This window comes from Triticum dicoccoides, chromosome 3B (genome assembly GCF_002162155.2).
Source record: "Triticum dicoccoides isolate Atlit2015 ecotype Zavitan chromosome 3B, WEW_v2.0, whole genome shotgun sequence".
Lineage (NCBI taxonomy): Eukaryota > Viridiplantae > Streptophyta > Magnoliopsida > Poales > Poaceae > Triticum > Triticum dicoccoides.
The window spans coordinates 266,709,051-266,727,728 of NC_041385.1; positions in this window are offsets into that span (position 1 = coordinate 266,709,051).

Below are 18,678 nucleotides of genomic sequence, written 5' to 3' on the forward strand. Positions count from 1 at the left end.
CCGGGGTCCGCCGCCGCCTCCCCGACCCGCAGGCCGCGGCCGCCGCCGCCCGTCGCCCCGGCGCCCCTGCAGCGCCTGGCCGCGCCCGAGGCGCCCCGCCTCCCGCCGGCCGCGGCCGCCGTCGCCCGTCGCCCCGGCCCCTGCCGCCGTCCTTCTCCGTGCCGCCCGCGCCATCTCCGGCCGGGTCCGGCCAGATCTAGTCCGGGCCGTCCTCATCGGCGTCCTCCCCTGCCCTCTGGCGCACTCCGGTGATCCTCGGGATCCGTGCCACCCGGATCCAGATCCAGCGACCCGAGGTTGACCCCGAAAATCCCTGTCCCTGAGATTTTTTTGTATTATGTTGCCCTGTTCAACATGCCATAACTCCATGCATACTACTCCGTTTCGTGCGTGTGATATGTCAAAATGTTCGCTGTGAGATGCTCCACATTTCATTCCATTGCACCATGTTCATTTGAGCTCATCTTGATGCCCTAATCATCGTTGCAAAACTGCTATATGATGTTAACCTGCTGAAACTGTTATAACTTGATGATTTGTCATTTTTGTTGCATTTTGTGTGTGCATCTTATGAGCTTGAGCCCTACATGTGTTTTGAACTATGTCATGCCATCTTCACAGTGGTGCCATCCATTTATTTTTGTGGGTCTTGTAGTGAGTGCATCGAGCTCGTGAAGTAGGGTACTTGCTGTTGCTGTTTTGCTAGACAGATTCTGTTATATCATGATGCTATGTAAACCTGCTGCTACAAGTCATTCTATGCATAATCTGGAGATGTTCACTAAGGATGTTTTGTTATACATGTCATGCTCTATCCATCCATTCCCCTGGTTGCATTTATAGCCTGCTGTAGCCTGTTGTTATATTGCCCTCAAAACTGCTAAATAATGTTGCTGTCAGCCTGTTAACATCAAGTTCAATGTTGCCATGATTGTTGTTAGTTATCCATGCACCCTATGAACGTGCTCCTGCTATTCTTAGCTTCATAAACATGTATTCTTACTGTTGGTTGCCTTTCCATGCCATGTATTTCTCTGTGGTGAGTGGTTCAAGCTAACCAACATGCCTACTTATTGTTGTTCCTGCCATGTATGAATCTGTCATATCTTTTGCCATGTTTACATGGATGCCATAATATTTTCTGTGCCCTTTTGGCTCATGGTCAGTAAGGGACTTTTGTTATATGCAATTAGTAGATTCATGCCATGCCTTTGTTTGCCATGATAAGTTCCTGTAACATGTTGTTTGATAGCTCTAAACATTGCAAGCTGATGTTATTTCTGCTAAGTCTGAAACTGTTATTATTTGCAATCTTGCCATGTCCTTTTAAGCATGTTCTAGTTGTTTCTGGAGATAGCTCAGTGGTCATGTTTTGTCATGCTTTATCTGTACTTCATGCCCATGCCTTTTGTTATTACGTTGAGATGCTGTAGAATATTGTTTTGATGCTTGCTAGATGCCTAGTTGCTGTTTTGGACAGCTTGTCCTTTAAACTTGTATGGAGTGTATGTGTTGAACCGTTGCTCCGTTTTGAGTGTGCTCTATATGAAACTTGCTTGATTTTGCATGTAGTTTCATATTATCATGTTGCATCCTTGTTTTGAGGTGTTTGCTTGATGTTTGTATGCATTTTGCATCAATGCCATGTTTAACTTGTTTTGCTCATATCTTCTAGGCCGTAGCTCCGAATCTAATGAACTTTATATGTAACTTGACTAGAATTTCATGTAGTTCTTCGTGGTGCATCTTAACTTGCTGTTTAACAACTTGAAAATAAGGTTTACTCAGTTCTGGACCAATTTCTAAATTTGAGTATGAGGACTTACCGGAATTGTTATATGTTGTTTCCGGCCTCATTTGAACTTGCTTTGATGTGTTGCTCTTGTATGCATCGTCTCTTGCAAAGAGTAGCTCCATGTAGCTTTGTCATGCATCATGCTTGTTGTGCATCATGTCTTGTATATGTGTGGTGTGTTTACCATGTTGTGTGCTTCTTCTCGATAGTTCCTATTTCGTTGTGATCGTGAGGATTCATTCGTCTACGCTTGGTCGTCTTCGTGGCTTCGCCTTCTTCATGGACCCGTTCTTCTTCCTAGCGGGATTTCAGGCAAGATGACCGTCACCTTGGATCTCACTACTATCATTGCTATGCTAGTTGCCTCGTTCTATCGCTATGCTGCGCTACCTATCACTTGTTTACCATGCCTCCCAAACCGCCATGTCAGCCTCTAACCCTTTCACCCTTCCTAGCAAACCGTTGCTTGACTATGTTACCGCTTTGGTCAGCCCCTCTTATAGCGTTGTTAGTTGCAGGTGAAGTTGAAGATTGCTCTATGGTGGACAGGATTATGGTTGGATATCACAATATCTCTTATTTAATTAATGCATCTATATACTTGGTAAAGGGTGGAAGGCTCGGCCTTATGCCTGGTGTTTTGTTCCACTCTTGCCGCCCTAGTTTCCATCATACCGGTGTTATGTTCCCGGATTTTGCGTTCCTTACGCGGTTGGGTGATTTATGGGACCCCCCTGACAGTTCGCTTTGAATAAAACTCCTCCAGCAAGGCCCAACCTTGGTTTTACCATTTGCCTCACCACCACCTATACCCTTCCCTTGGGTCGGCCAACCCGAGGGTCATCTTTATTGTAGCCCCCCGGGCCAGTGCTTGTCTAAGTGCTGGTCCGAACCAGAGCAACTTGCAGCGCCACCTCGGGGAAACTTGAGTTCTGGTTTTAGTTGTACGTAGTGTTCATCCGGTGTTGCCCTGAGAACGAGATATGTGCAGCTCCTATCGGGATTTTCGGCGCATCTGGCGGTCTTGCTGGACTTGTTTTACCATTGTCGAAATGTCTTGTAAACCGGGATTCCGAGACTGATCGGGTCTTCCTGGGAGAAGGAATATCCTTCGTTGATCGCGAGAGCTTATCATGGGCTAAGTTGGGACACCCCTGCAGGGTATAAACTTTCGAAAGCCATGCCCGCAGTTATGTGGCAGATGGGAATTTGTGAATGTCCGATTGTAGATAACTTGACACCAGATCCGAATTAAAACACATCAACCGAGTGTGTAGCCGTGATGGTCTCTTCTCGGCGGAGTCCGGGAAGGGAACACGGTTTCTGTGTTATGTTTGACGTAAGTAGGAGCTTAGGATCACCTCTTGATCATTACTAGTTGACGATCGTTCCGTTTGCTCTCTCCTCGCTCTGATTTGCGTATGTTAGCCACCATACATGCTTAGTCGCTGCTGCAACCTCACCACTTTACCCCTTCCTTTCCCATTAAGCTTTGCTAGTCTTGATACCCATGGTAATGGGATTGCTGAGTCCTCGTGGCTCACAGATTACTACAACAACAGTTGCATGTACAGGTTACGCGATGATCATGACGCGAGAGTGATGTTTGCTTGTTTGGAGTTCTTCTTCTGCTTCTTCTTCGATCAGGGGATAGGTTCCAGGTCGGCAGCCTGGGCTAGCAGGGTGGATGTCGTTTGAGTTTCTGTTTGTGTTTCATCCGTAGTCGGATGGTGCTCTTTTGTAAGATGACGTTTTATTCATGTGGCATTTTATGCCTTTTGTATGTATCCTCATCTATTATGTAATGTTGATGTAATGATATCCACCTTGCAAAAGCGTCTTCAAGATGCGCTTCTATCCTTGGTGGGACCTTCGAGTTCCTTTAGGATAGGGTCGCATCTTGGGCGTGACACCCTGCTGTCAGGTGGAAGAATAATTATTTTCCGCGTAATAAGGAGGCACTTCCTTGCGGCTGCCGTGGACCCGCTGTCAGCCTCTCCACGTACAGTACTCTTTCGATGGAAGTCGGTCATTGACCACATTGACCACGCCGCGCCGAGAGCACCACGGTGGTGGACGACGGCGAGGCCTAGGAAGGGGACGACGCGGAGCTGGGCCACGAGAGGCAGGAGCAGGCGGTAGCACAGCCGGCCACGGGAGGCAGGAGCAGGCGGCACGACCGGCGCTGCTTTGGGCGGCTAGAGCAAGAAGACCAGAGATTGAAGAAGCTGTATGGCCGTTGGATGGACATCATACGGTCACTGGAGTATTGACTAAGTTGACAAAGCCCTCCGTCCCCATCAACTTAGTAGGCGCACAAGTCAGCCCAACAATATGGTGGGTCCCAGCTAGCAGGGGGTATTCATTTTTTTGGGCGTAATAAGGAGGCACTTCCTTGCGTGCGAAGATATAGCTGGTGGGTCCGACCTGTCAGCAGGAGGAACGTTTTTTTCGCGAAATACAGAGGCCCTTCCTGTGGGTCCTAGCTGTCAGGTGGAGGAATCATTATTTTGCGCGTAATAAGGAGGCATTTCCTTGCGTGCGGCCGTGGACCCAACTGTCAGCCTCTCTACGTACAGTCCACTTCCGATGGATGTCGTTCATTGAGCATGTTGACCAGGTCGCGCCGAGAGCACCAGGGCGGTGGACGACGGCGAGGTCTAGGAAGGGAACGACACGGAGCCAGGGAATACTCGGCAGTTGTTTCCCACGCGGAGGAGTACGAGGGTTTATTGGTTCGTCTGCCGTCGCCGGAGAATAATAGCATGTGTGGGTGAGTAGAGGGATGGCTAGGCCAGCGATGGGAGTACGATGGGGCCGTGAGGCCTGCGCGGCAGCATAGCCGGCCGTGGGAGGAGGGAGCAGGCAGTCCCGCCAGCGCTTGTTTGAGCGGCTGTAGCATGAAGAGCAGAGATTGAAGAAGCACGACAGCCGTTGGATGGATATCCAACAGTCACTGCTCTCGTGTGTTGACTAAGTTGATAGGGCGTTGCATGTGCGTCAACCTTTTTTTTTATGAAAGCATACGCGTCAACCTGTAGTAGGCGCACAAGTCAGCCTCAAATCTGTGGAGAATAGCATACAGCCCATCTGCCATTATTTCTAATAATGTACAGCCCATTTGCTAATTCTTAAGATTTTTTTGGGGCCCATCTTCTTTTTCTTAGCATTACACCCCATATTGTGGCCACGGTTAAAAAGTATACGAAATTTTGCATATTTCGGTGCGGTCAACTGTTTTTAATCCAGAAATATCGATTCACATTCAAACTATTTTGAAAAATAATTTATATAAATATAAAATCAAAATAATTGTCCACACATAAAAATCAATGGAATTTAAGATCTTGTAATGAAAAAATGAAACTAATTCCCGGTTTGATGTATTTTAAAAATGTACAGGCCATTTCTGGGCAAACCGAATGAAACGCTCCTCGTCTTGAAACATTTGCAGCCCAGCAGGGCCGATAAAGCAAGTAGGCCTTGTTTGGGTATTTCTTAAAAAAAAATAGAACTGGGCTAGCCATTTTCAACAAGAAAAAAACACAACTGGGCTCATGATGTGGTAAACATAAATAAAACCCTGGCTAGACGGGCCACAACCCCCGCATAGCCCCGTTGTTACCCTGATCCGTCGCTAAAACTAGTATAAATAACAACTGCTTGTTCCTCATTGTCTCAAAAAAAACTGCTTGTTCCTAAAAAAAAACTGCGCGACTTGTTGGGTCCCTGGTGTTAGCCGCTCGTAGTGTAATTCTCTCGTTTATTGACTACGTTGACGATGGCGTGAGCCCCAGATGTCCAACCATTAGGAGGAACCATATTTTTGGGCTTGTACTATAGAGGCACTTGCTTGCTTACTGCCATGACGCTGGTGGGTCCCTACTGTCATCCTCTCCACGTACATTCATCTCCTTGTTCCTCTCGGTTGTTGACGAAACGCAAGAGGGCGGTGCACCGCGCACGGCGAGCGAACCAAGGCCGCAAGGCGGAGGACGACGGCGAGGCCTCGGACGGAACGAACAGGAGCCGTTGAAGATGCGCCAGTCCAATCACAGGCGGAGGGGAGTAGGAGGGTTGACTGGTGGGGGTGGTGGGGGCTACTCACTTGGCTTCTGTAATGCACAGTGAGCTCAAGCAGCCGGCGTGAGTGATGTTATTTCGCTTGGTTGTGATTTGTTACAATATTTCACTCTAAATTAAACGAATGGCAAGCCATTTTCCTTGTTTCAAAGAAAATATGACAGTCACAGCCGAGTTGAAAAGGGCAGGAACATCTAACTCCAGCTTACAAACTGTACAAAAGCACGAGGGTTGATTGTTCATCAGGTTTACAAAAAAACCCAGATTGAAAAGGGCAACAACATCTAACTCCAGCACTGTTTTCGGCAGTCACAGTCAAATGGATCGGTCAGGTCCATAGAATGAACATCCTGGATCGTAAAATTTACTGGATTATGACCACAATATGTTGTAAATAGAAGCCCGGCAGGTTCAGAAGCTCTTTTGCCCACCTGAAACTCCTTTTTTTGCTCTTCGACATACCCATCCGTCAAAACCATGCTGCTGATAAACTTAAGCCTGATGGGCAATAGTAACCTCGCATTCAGCAGGAAGAATGTGACAAATCTTGTGTTTGCATGGTTGGCTACATATCGTTCTAGCGTTATTGTCTTCAATCGAATCTCATGAGAAGTGAGAAAATCCCAATGCTTACGAATCCACCAATTGGTTATAACTTTCTTACCCCGTCCTATTGCCTAAATAGGCATGAAAATTGAAAACAGTTAAGGTCTAAAAGTAGAGTGTCGAAAGAGCAACAGCTGAACGGTTAATTCTAGTACACTATATGCGGGCTTCCAATGTGCGTGAAATTATCACCTTTATATACAACTTCTCCAGACATGGAAAGCATTGCAGCAAGCCAATAATCTTGTTCAGATCAAAACTATTCATTTGGATATATAAGATCTTGACAGAATCCAGCACCATTGATAGGCCATCCATGGAGAAACTCTCCATTGAGCTTAGAACATAATATTAGTACAAAATGTGTACTCCAAGATGATATATAAATTATGCACAGAAATTTAAAATGCAGCATATGGTTACAAGTGTAGATGATAATATAAAGTACTTGAAGAACTGTGGAGCCAAACACCATACTGAAATGAGCACAAAGATCATGTATTACACCCAAGGCCTCCAGTTTAGGCGCAGAGAGGATGGTTATTTGCAACGGTGAATAACTAGAATCAAGGATCAACCTTTGAAGTGAAGGGGCATCTTGGATGATGAGCTGCCTTCCGTCAAAAGAAATTCCAATTCTTACAAGGTTAGGCGACTTTATTTGGAGACAACCGATTCTAACTGTGAAAACAAGCACCAAGCACTCCAGCGCAGGGCAACTGGAGTGGATGATGCTGTGCAATGAGGCCTCCGATATACGAACCCGCACAAGTGAAAGTTTCTTGAGAAATGGGAGTCGAAGGTTTAGTACCAGATTGTCTGGAAGGTAGCACATCACAAAGGTGGTTGTCGGTGTCAAAACCGGCGGATCTCGGGTAGGGGGTCCCGAACTATGCGTCTAGGCGGATGGTAACAGGAGACAAGGGACACGATGTTTTTACCCAGGTTCGGGCCCTCTCGATGGAGGTAAAACCCTACTCCTGCTTGATTGATATTGATGATATGGGTAGTACAGGAGTGGATCTACCACGAGATCAAGGAGGCTAAACCCTAGAAGCTAGCCTATGGTATGATTGTTGTTGTTGTTGTGTCCTACGGACTAAAACCCTCCGGTTTATATAGACATCGGAGAGGGCTAGGGTTACACAGAGTCGGTTACAATGGTAGGAGATCTACATATCCGTATCGCCAAGCTTGCCTTCCACGCCAAGGAAAGTCCCATCCGGACACGGGACGAAGTCTTCAATCTTGTATATTCATAGTCTTGGAGTCCGGCCGATGATGATAGTTCGGCTATCCGGACACCCCCTAGTCCGGGACTCCCTCAGTAGCCCCTGAACCAGGCTTCAATGATGACGAGTCTGGCGCGCATATGGTCTTCGGCATTGCAAGGCGGGTTCCTCCTCTGAATAATTCATAGAAGATTGTGAACACCAGGATAGTGTCCGGCTCTGCAAAATAAATTCCACATACCACCGTAGAGAGAATAATATTTACACAAGTTCAATCTGCTGACGTATTTTGTGGCATGACGTCACACCACAACCAAGCTTTTACTCGAATCATTTTTATTATTCCACCTCAGCGCATTTAGCGAAGCGGTTTCCTTGGCACGTCTTGTCGAAGCAGAGATCGTGTTCCCCTTATTCCGGGATTCCATCAATACGGACGTGGGTAACCCAACCGCGCCATTGATTGCGGCGCTTGGGAGATAAGCGAGTTTTATCAGGCCAGTAGGGACGCATAGTTTCATCCGCCCATATATAAGGGGATAAGGATCCACCTTTTTTACCTACGCCTTCTTCCTCCTTTGCTTATCCATCTCCGCGCACTCGAGCTCCAACGCCCAAGTCCGCACATCTCACCTCGACCTTCTCCAGTCATGTCCGGAGCGGGAGGCAAGTGGATGGCCTCCTCCGTTACGGAGGGGCACATCAAGAAGCTGCGCGGCGCCGGATATCTGTCCGGCGGCATCGCGCACCGGCTCCCCGACGAGGGGCAGCTCATCCCCACCCCCGGGCCCCATGAGAGGGTGGTATTCCTTCCCCATTTCCTCCGCGGACTGGGCTTCCCACTCCACCCCTTTGTCCGGGGGCTCATGTTTTACTACGGCCTGGATTTCCATGACCTGGCCCCAAATTTTATCCTCAATATCTCGGCGTTTATCGTCGTGTGCGAGGCCTTCCTCTGCATCCAGCCCCACTTCGGCTTGTGGCTAAAGACCTTCAATGTCAAGCCGAAGGTTGTGAAGGGCAGCCAAGCGGAGTGCGGAGGCGCCATGGTGGGAAAAATGCCCAACGTCACTTGGCTCGAGGGTGCCTTCGTGGAATCCATCAAAGGGTGGCAATCGGGGTGGTTCTACATCACCGAGCTGCGTGACCCTAAATGGGTAGCGGCCCCCGAATTCAGATCTGGCATCCCGCTGCAGCTCACCTCCTGGAAAGAGAAGGGCCTACTATGGGGTAGTTCGGAAGAGCTGACCGGACTCCAGTCCTCTCTCCAAACCCTGGCGAACAAGAAGCTCAAGCTTGTCAACGTAATCCAGGTCATGCTCATCCGCCGGATTCTCCCCTGCCAGCAACGGGACTTCAATTTGTGGGAGTTTGATCCGGCACAACACCGGTCCTTGAGCGGGCTCTTCGACACTACGTACGAAGCTGCCTGGAGGGTGCTGTTCAAGGGCGCCGAAGCTCCCGCATCCGCTACCGAAGATCGCGGATTCAGCTCGCAGCGTCCGGCTGGCGAGGTAAGCCATGTTATCCTTTATGGGACACTTGATTTTCATGTTTTGACTTTATGCGAGATCTAAACTCCCAATACCTTTAACAGGCCTGGAAGGCGACATCCGGACAGGTTAACTGTCCGGCTCCCCTTCCAGAGGACCCAGCGGATGCCCGTTTGACAAGGCTGCTGGTCCCGGCACTTTATGTAGCGCAGGAGAAGAAGGCCAAGAAGAAGGCCACGGGAACCCGAAGGAGTTCCCGGCGTCAGGTGGTATCGGACTCATCGTCCGATGACTCCGAGGCGGACTCCTCCCACGAGGACGAGGAGGAGAAGAAAGAGGCCTCTCCCCCCAGCGGGGGGAGAGAAGAAGAGGAAGGCCTCCCCAACGAGGGAGGCCGAAGGGTCCAAGAAGGGAAGGACCCTTCCCCGGGACTGTTCCGCCAACTTCGGCGACGACGACGAGGAGTGGCCCTCAAGGGCCAAGCCCCTAGCGAGATCGTAAGTATCCGGGCTCCTGGATGATTTATAATTTTTCTCTTTGTCGCATGGTGTCTTTCTAATGCCGCATACAACCCTGTAGTCCGCCCAAGGACGATCTTCCCGCTTCGTCGAGCGGGTCCTTGGGCACGTCGGATATGGATTTTCTTCCGACCGCCTCCACCCCCCGTGACGCTGATGACGCCGAGGTGGGATCCCGGGAAGGGACCCACCAGGAGGAGGAGGCCCCGGAGGTGCCGCAGGGCAACCTCCCGGACTTTGCACCGGACTCCGCACCGGAACCTGCAGTGGTTCCGGAGTCCGGCGGGCGGCCCCTTCGTAAGAAGGGCAAGACTGTGACACCGGCGGCCTCCGTCCAACTGGAGGCGCCGGATAACTTGCTGGAGGCGCTCAACGGCGCATCCATCAAAGAAGAACACCGCACTGTCATGAGTGCGGTGATTCAAAAGGTTCAGCTCGCCAAGAGCGGGCTAACCGAGGCCTGCAGCAGCCTTCTAACAGGCTTTGAGGTAAGAATTTTAAGATATGTAATATAATACCACATAGACAGTAGCCCCTGATGCTCGGTTCGGTGTTCGGAAACAAAACACGGACTGAGGATCTAAAAAGATATACACAGGAGTCTTAAAAAATAGGTCAATATGGGATTGCAGGCTGCGCTGCTGACCTCTGCCGCACTGATGGCGGAGGTCAATGCTTTGAAGCAAAGCCTCGAGCGGTCCGAGAGCGAGCTCGGCCGTGCCAAGAAGCAGCTTGAGGACAAGGAAGGTGAGTAACACCGTATTAAAGTTGTACCTTATAGAAAAGGATTTGGTTGCAAGAGAAATAACAAGGATAACGTGGGTACTCCAGGGGCTACGAACGAGGTGGCAACCCTGAAGGAGGCGGTGTCGGTGTCAAAACCGGCGGATCTCGGGTAGGGGGTCCCGAACTATGCGTCTAGGCGGATGGTAACAGGAGACGAGGGACACGATGTTTTTACCCAGGTTCGGGCCCTCTCGATGGAGGTAAAACCCTACGTCCTGCTTGATTAATATTGATGATATGGGTAGTACAAGAGTGGATCTACCACGAGATCAAGGAGGCTAAACCCTAAAGCTAGCCTATGGTATGATTGTTGTAATGTATGTTGTGTCCTACGGACTAAAGCCCTCCGGTTTATATAGACACCGGAGGAGGCTAGGGTTACACAGAGTCGGTTACAATGGTAGGAGATCTACATATCTGTATTGCCAAGCTTGCCTTCCACGCCAAGGAAAGTCCCATCCGGACACGGGACGGAGTCTTCAATCTTGTATCTTCGTAGTCTTGGAGTCCGGCGGACGATGATAGTCCAGCTGTCCGGACACCCCCTAGTCTAGGACTCCCTCAGTAGCCCCTGAACCAGGCTTCAATGACGATTAGTCCGGCGCGCATAATGTTCGGCATTGCAAGGCGGGTTCCTCCCTTGAATAATCCAGAGAAGATCATGAACACCAGGATAGTGTCCGGCTCTGCAAAATAAATTCCACATTCCACCGTAGAGAGAACAAAATGTACACTAGTCCAATCTGCTGACGTACTATGCGGCATGACATCACACCGCTACCAGGCTTTTACTTGAATCGTTTTTTATTATACCACCTCAGCACGTTTAGCGAAGCGGTTTCCTTGGCACGTCTTGTCGAAGCAGAGATCGTGTTCCCCTTATTCCGGGATTCTCATCAATACGGACGTGGGTAACCCAACCGCGCCATTGATGGTGGCGCTTGGGAGATAAGCGAGTTTTACCATGCCGGTGGGGGACGCACAGTTTCGTCCGCCTATATATAAGGGATAAGGATTTACCTTCTCACCTACGCCTTCTTCCTCCTTTGCTTATCCATCTCCGTGCACTCAAGCTCCAACGCCCAAGCTCGCGCATCTAGCCTCGACCTCCTCCGAATATGTCCGGAGCGGGGGAAATGGTTGGCCTCCACCGTTAAGGAGGAGCACATCACCAAGCTGCGCAGCGCCGGATACCTCTCCGGCGATATCGCGCATTGGCTGCCCGACGAGGGGCAGCTCATCCCTACCCCTGGGCCTCATGAGAGGGTCGTCTTCCTTCCCCACTTCCTTCGCGGACTGGGCTTTCCACTCCATCCATTCGTCCGGGGGCTCATGTTCTACTACGGCCTGGATTTCCACGATCTGGCGCCGAACTTCATCCTCAACATCTCGGTGTTTATCGTCGTGTGCGAGGCCTTCCTCTGCATCCGGCCCCACTTCGGCCTGTGGCTCAAAACCTTCAACGTCAAGCCGAAGGTTGTGAAGGGCACGCAAGCGGAATGCGGAGGCGCCATGTTGGGTAAGTTGCCCAACGTCCTTTGGCTCGAAGGGGCCTTCGTGGACTCCGTCAAGGGGTGGCAATCGGGGTGGTTCTACATCACCGAGCCGCGCAAGCCCACATGGGCGGCAGCCCCCGAGTTTAGATCTGGCGTCCCCACGCAGCTCACCTCCTAGAAATACAAGGGCTTGCTGTGGGGCAATCCGAAGGAGGTCACAGGACTCCGAGCCTGCATCCAGAAGCTGGTGAGCAATAAGCTCAGGCTCGTCGACGTGGTCCAAGTCATGCTCATCCGCCGGATTCTCTCATGCCAAGAACGGGCATTCAATCTGTGGGAGTTCAATCCGGAACAGCACCAGGCGCTGAGCGGGCTCTTCGATACGACATACGAAGGCGCCTGGAGGGTGCTGTTTAAGGGCGCCGAAGCCCCCGCATCCGCGACGGAAGATCGCGGATTTCGCTCGCAGCATCCGGCTGACGAGGTAAGTGATTCAACCCCATTACGGGACACTTGTGGTAATCGAATTGATTCTAAGAGGGTTTCATTCTTTCTTTCCCTTTGACAGGAATGGATGGAGAAGGCCAAGCAGCTTATCAGCCCGGCTCCCATGCCAGAAGACCCAGTGGACGCCCGTTTAGCAGGGCTGCTGGTTCCGGCACCGCATGTGGTGCCGGAGAAGAAGGCCAAGAAGGTGGCCGCGGGGACTCGAAAGAGTTCCCGCAATCAGGTGTCTGACGACGAGGCGGACTCCTCCCCCGAAGACGACGAGGAGGAGGAGGACTCTCTCCCGGAGGAGGGAGAGAAGAAGAGGAAGGCTTACCCAATAGGGGAGGCCGAAGGGTCCAAGAGGGGGAGGACTATCCCCCCGGACAGTTTCGCCAACACCATCGTTGGCGAGGATGAGTGGCCTCCAAGGGCCAGGCGTCCGGCCAGATCGTAAGTATCCGGATCCTTGACATGCAATTTCTTTCGTGTCGCGTAGTGTGTAGGGGAACATAGTAATTTCAAAAAATTTCCTACGCACACGCAAGATCATGGTGATGTATAGCAACGAGAGGGGAGAGTGTTGTCTACGTACCCTCGTAGACCGAAGCGGAAGCGTTGACGCAACATAGAGGAAGTAGTCGTACGTCCTCCCGGTCCAACCGATCCAAGCACCGTTACTCCGGCACCTCCGAGTTCTTGACATGCGTACAGCTCGATGACGCACCCCCGATCTCCAATCCAGCAGAGGCGCGGGGGGGAGTTCCGTCAGCACGACGGCGTGGTGACGATCTTGATGTTCTCCTGTCGCAGGGCTTCGCCTAAGCACCGCTACAATATGACCGAGGTGTAATATCGTGGAGGGGGGCACCGCACACGGCTAAGGAATGATCTCAATGATCAACTTGTGTGTCTAGGGTGCCCCCCTACCCCCGTATATAAAGGAGGGAGGGAGGAGGTGGCCGGCCCAAGGGGAAGGCGCGCCATAGGGGGGCAAACCTACTCCAAGTAGGTTTGGCCCCCCCTTTCCTATTCGGAGTAGGAGAAGGAAGGAAGAGGGGGGAGGAGAGAAGGAAAGGGGGGGGGCCCCTCCCAATTCGGATTGGGCTTGGGGGGGGGGGCGCCCCCTCCCTTGCTCCTTCTCCCTCCCTTCCACTAGGGCCCAATAAGGCCCATATACTTACCGGGGGGTTCCGGTAACCTCCCGGAGCTCCGGTATATTCCCAAACTCTCCCGGAACCTTTCCGGTGTCCAAATATATCCATCCAATATATCAATCTTTATGTCTCGACCATTTCGATACTCCTCGTCATGTCCGTGATCATATCCGGGACTCCGAACAACCTTCGGTACATCAAAATACATAAACTCATAATATAATTGTCATCGAAACCTTAAGCGTGCGGACCCTATGGTTCGAGAACAATGTAGACATGACCGAAACACGTCTCCGGTCAATAACCAATAGCGGGACCTGGATGCCCATATTGGTTCCTACATATTCTACGAAGATCTTTATCGGTCAAACCGCACAACAACATACGTTGTTCCCTTTGTCATCGGTATGTTACTTGTCCGAGATTCGATCGTCGGTATCCAATACCTAGTTCAATCTCGTTACCGGCAAGTCTCTTTACTCGTTTCGTAATACGTCATCTCATAACTAACTCATTAGTCACATGCTTGCAAGGCTTAGGTGATGAGTATTACCGAGAGGGCCCAGAGATACCTCTCCGACAATCAGAGTGACAAATCCTAATCTCGAATTATGCCAACCCAACATGTACCTTCGGAAACACCTGTAGAGCACCTTTATAATCACCCAGTTACGTTGTGACGTTTGGTAGCACACAAAGTGTTCTTCCGGTAAACGGGAGTTGCACAATCTCATAGTTGCAGGAACTTTGTATAAGTCATGAAGAAAGCAATAGCAGTATACTAAACGATCAAGTGCTAGGCTAACAGAATGGGTCATGTCAATCACATCATTCTCCTAATGATGTGATCCCACTAATCAAATGACAACACATGTCTATGGTCAGGAAACATAACCATCTTTGATTAATGAGCTAGTCAAGTAGAGGCATACTAGTGACTATAGTTTTGTCTATGTATTCACACATGTATCATGTTTCCGGATAATACAATTCTAGCATGAATAATAAACATTTATCATGATATGAGGAAATAAATAATAACTTTATTATTGCCTCTAGGGCATATTTCCTTCAGTCTCCCACTTGCACTAGAGTCAATAATCTAGATTACATAGTAATGATTCTAACACCCATGGAGTCTTGGTGCTGATCATGTTTTGCTCGTGAGAGAGGCTTAGTCAACGGGTCTGCAACATTCAGATCCGTATGTATCTTGCAAATCTCTATGTCTCCCACTTGGACTTGGTCCCGAATGGAATTGAAGCGTCTCTTGATGTGCTTGGTCCTCTTGTGAAATCTGGATTCCTTTGCCAACGCAATTGCACCAGTATTGTCACAGAAGATCTTCATTGGTCCCGATGCACTAGGTATGACACCTAGATCGGAAATGAACTCCTTCATCCAGACTCCTTCATTTGCTGCTTCAGAAGCAGCTATGTACTCCGCTTCACATGTAGATCCCGCCACGACGCTTTGTTTAGAACTGCACCAACTTACAGCTCCACCGTTTAATAAAAACACGTATCCGGTTTGCGATTTAGAATCGTCCGGATCAGTGTCAAAGCTTGCATCGACGTAACCATTTACGACTAGCTCTTTGTCACCTCCATATACGAGAAACATATCCTTAGTCCTTTTCAGGTATTTCAGGATGTTCTTGACTGCTGTCCAGTGATCCACTCCTGGATTACTTTGGTACCTTCCTGCCAAGCTTATTGCTAAGCATACGTCAGGTCTGGTACACAGCATTGCATACATGATAGAGCCTATGGCTGAAGCATAGGGAACATTTTTCATTTTCTCTCTATCTTCTGCTGTGGTCGGGCATTGAGTTTGACTCAACTTCACACCTTGTAGCACAGGCAAGAATCCTTTCTTAGCCTGATCCATTTTGAACTTTTTCAAAATCTTGTCAAGGTATGTGCTTTGTGAAAGTCCTATTAAGCATCTTGATCTATCTCTATAGATCTTGATGCCCAATATGTAAGCAGCTTCACCGAGGTCTTTCATTGAAAAACTTTTATTCAAGTATCCCTTTATGCTATCCAGAAATTCTATATCATTTCCAATTAACAATATGTCATCAACATATAAAACTAGAAATGCTACAGAGCTCCCACTCACTTTCTTGTAAATACAGGCTTCTCCAAAAGTCTGTATAAAACCATATGCTTTGATCACACTGTCAAAGCGTTTATTCCAACTCCGAGATGCTTGCACCAGTCCATAAATGGAACGCTGGAGCTTGCATACTTTGTCAGCACCTTTTGGATCAACAAAACCTTCCGGCTGCATCATATACAACTCCTCTTCTAGAAATCCATTCAAGAATGCAGTCTTGACATCCATTTGCCAAATTTCATAATCATGTAATGCAGCAATAGCCAACATGATTCGGACAGACTTAAGCATCGCTACGGGTGAGAAAGTCTCATCGTAGTCAACCCCTTGAACTTGTCGAAAACCTTTCGCAACAAGTCGAGCTTTGTAGACAGTAACATTACCATCAACGTCAGTCTTCTTCTTAAAGATCCATTTATTCTCAATGGCTTGCCGATCATTGGGCAAGTCAACCAAAGTCCATACTTTGTTTTCATACATGGATCCCATCTCAGATTTCATGGCCTCTAGCCATTTTGCGGAATCTGGGCTCATCATCGCTTCCTCATAGTTCGTAGGTTCATCATGGTCAAGTAACATGACTTCCAGAATAGGATTGCCGTACCACTCTGGTGCGGATCTTATTCTGGTAGACCTACGAGGTTCAGCAGAAACTTGATCTGAAGTTTCATGATCAATATCATTAGCTTCCTCACTAGTTGGTGTAGTTGTCACGGGAACCGGTTCTCGTGATGAACTACCTTCCAACAAGGGAGTAGATACAGTTATCTCATCAAGTTCTACTTTCCTCCCACTCACTTCTTTCGAGAGAAATTCCTTCTCTAGAAAGGATCCATTGTTAGCAACGAATGTCTTGCCTTCGGATCTGTGATAGAAGGTGTACCCAACAGTCTCTTTTGGGTATCCTATGAAGACACATTTCTCCGATTTGGGTTCGAGCTTATCTGGTTGAAGTTTCTTCACATAAGCATCGCAGCCCCAAACTTTAAGAAACGACAACTTTGGTTTCTTGCCAAACCACAGTTCATAAGGCGTCGTCTCAACGGATTTTGATGGTGCCCTATTTAACGTGAATGCGGCTGTCTCTAAAGCATAACCCCAAAATGATAGCGGTAAATCGGTAAGACACATCATAGATCGTACCATATCAAGTAAAGTACGATTACGACGTTCGGACACACCATTTCGTTGTGGTGTTCCAGGTGGCGTGAGTTGCGAAACTATTCCGCATTGTTTCAAATGTAAGCCAAACTCGTAACTCAAATATTCTCCTCCACGATCAGATCGTAGAAATTTTATTTTCTTGTTACGATGATTTTTTACTTCACTCTGAAATGCTTTGAACTTTTCAAATGTTTCAGACTTGTGTTTCATTAAGTAGATATACCCATATCTGCTCAAATCATCTGTGAAGGTGAGAAAATAACGATATCCGCCACGAGCCTCAACATTCATCGGGCCACATACATCTGTATGTATGATTTCCAACCAATCTGTTGCTCTCTCCATAGATCCGGAGAACGGTGTTTTGGTCATCTTGCCCATGAGGCACGGTTCACAAGTACCAAGTGATTCATAATCAAGTGATTCCAGAAGTCCACCAGTATGGAGTTTCTTCATGCGTTTTACACCGATATGACCTAAACGGCAGTGCCACAAATAAGTTGCACTATCATTATCAACTCTGCATCTTTTGGCTTCAACATTATGAATATGTGTATCACTACTATCGAGATTCAATAAAAATAGACCACTCTTCAAGGGTGCATGACCATAAAAGATATTACTCATATAAATAGAACAACCGTTATTCTCTGATTTAAATGAATAACCGTCTCGCATCAAACAAGATCCAGATATAATGTTCATGCTCAACGCAGGCACCAAATAACAATTATTCAGGTCTAATACTAATCCCGATGGTAGATGTAGAGGTAGCGTGCCGACCGCGATCACATCGACTTTGGAACCGTTTCCCACGTGCATTGTCACCTCGTCCTTGGCCAGTGCTCGCTTATTCCGTAGTCCCTGTTTCGAGTTGCAAATATTAGCAACAGAACCAGTATCAAATACCCAGGTGCTACTACGAGCTCTAGTTAGGTACACATCAATAACATGTATATCACATATACCTTTATTCACTTTGCCATCCTTCTTATCCGCCAAATACTTGGGGCAATTCCGCTTCCAGTGACCAGTCTGCTTGCAGTAGAAGCACTCAGTTTCAGGCTTAGGTCCAGACTTGGGTTTCTTCTCTTGAGAAGCAACTTGCTTGCCGTTCTTTTTGAAGTTCCCCTTCTTCCCTTTGCCCTTCTTCTTGAAACTAGTGGTCTTGTTGACCATCAACACTTGATGCTCCTTCTTGATTTATACCTCCGCGGCTTTCAGCATTGCGAAGAGCTCGGGAATAGTCTTGTTCATCCCTTGCATATTATAGTTCATCACGAAGCTCTTGTAGCTTGGTGGCAGTGATTGAAGAATTCTGTCAATGACACTATCATCAGGAAGATTAACTCCCAGTTGAATCAAGTGATTGTTATACCCGGACATCCTGAGTATATGTTCACTAACAGAACTATTCTCCTCCATCTTGTAGCTATAGAACTTATTGGAGACTTCATATCTCTCAATCCGGGCATTTGCTTGAAATATTAACTTCAACTCCTGGAACATCTCATATGCTCCATGACGTTCAAAACGTCGTTGAAGACAAGGTTCTAAGCCGTAAAGCATGGCACACTGAACTATAGAGTAGTCATCAGCTTTGCTCTACCAGACGTTCTTAACGTCGCCAGTTGCATCAGCAGCAGGCCTGGCACCCAGCGGTGCTTCCAGGACGTAACTCTTCTGTGCAGCAATGAGGATAATCCTCAGGTTACGGACCCAGTCCGTGTAATTGCTACCA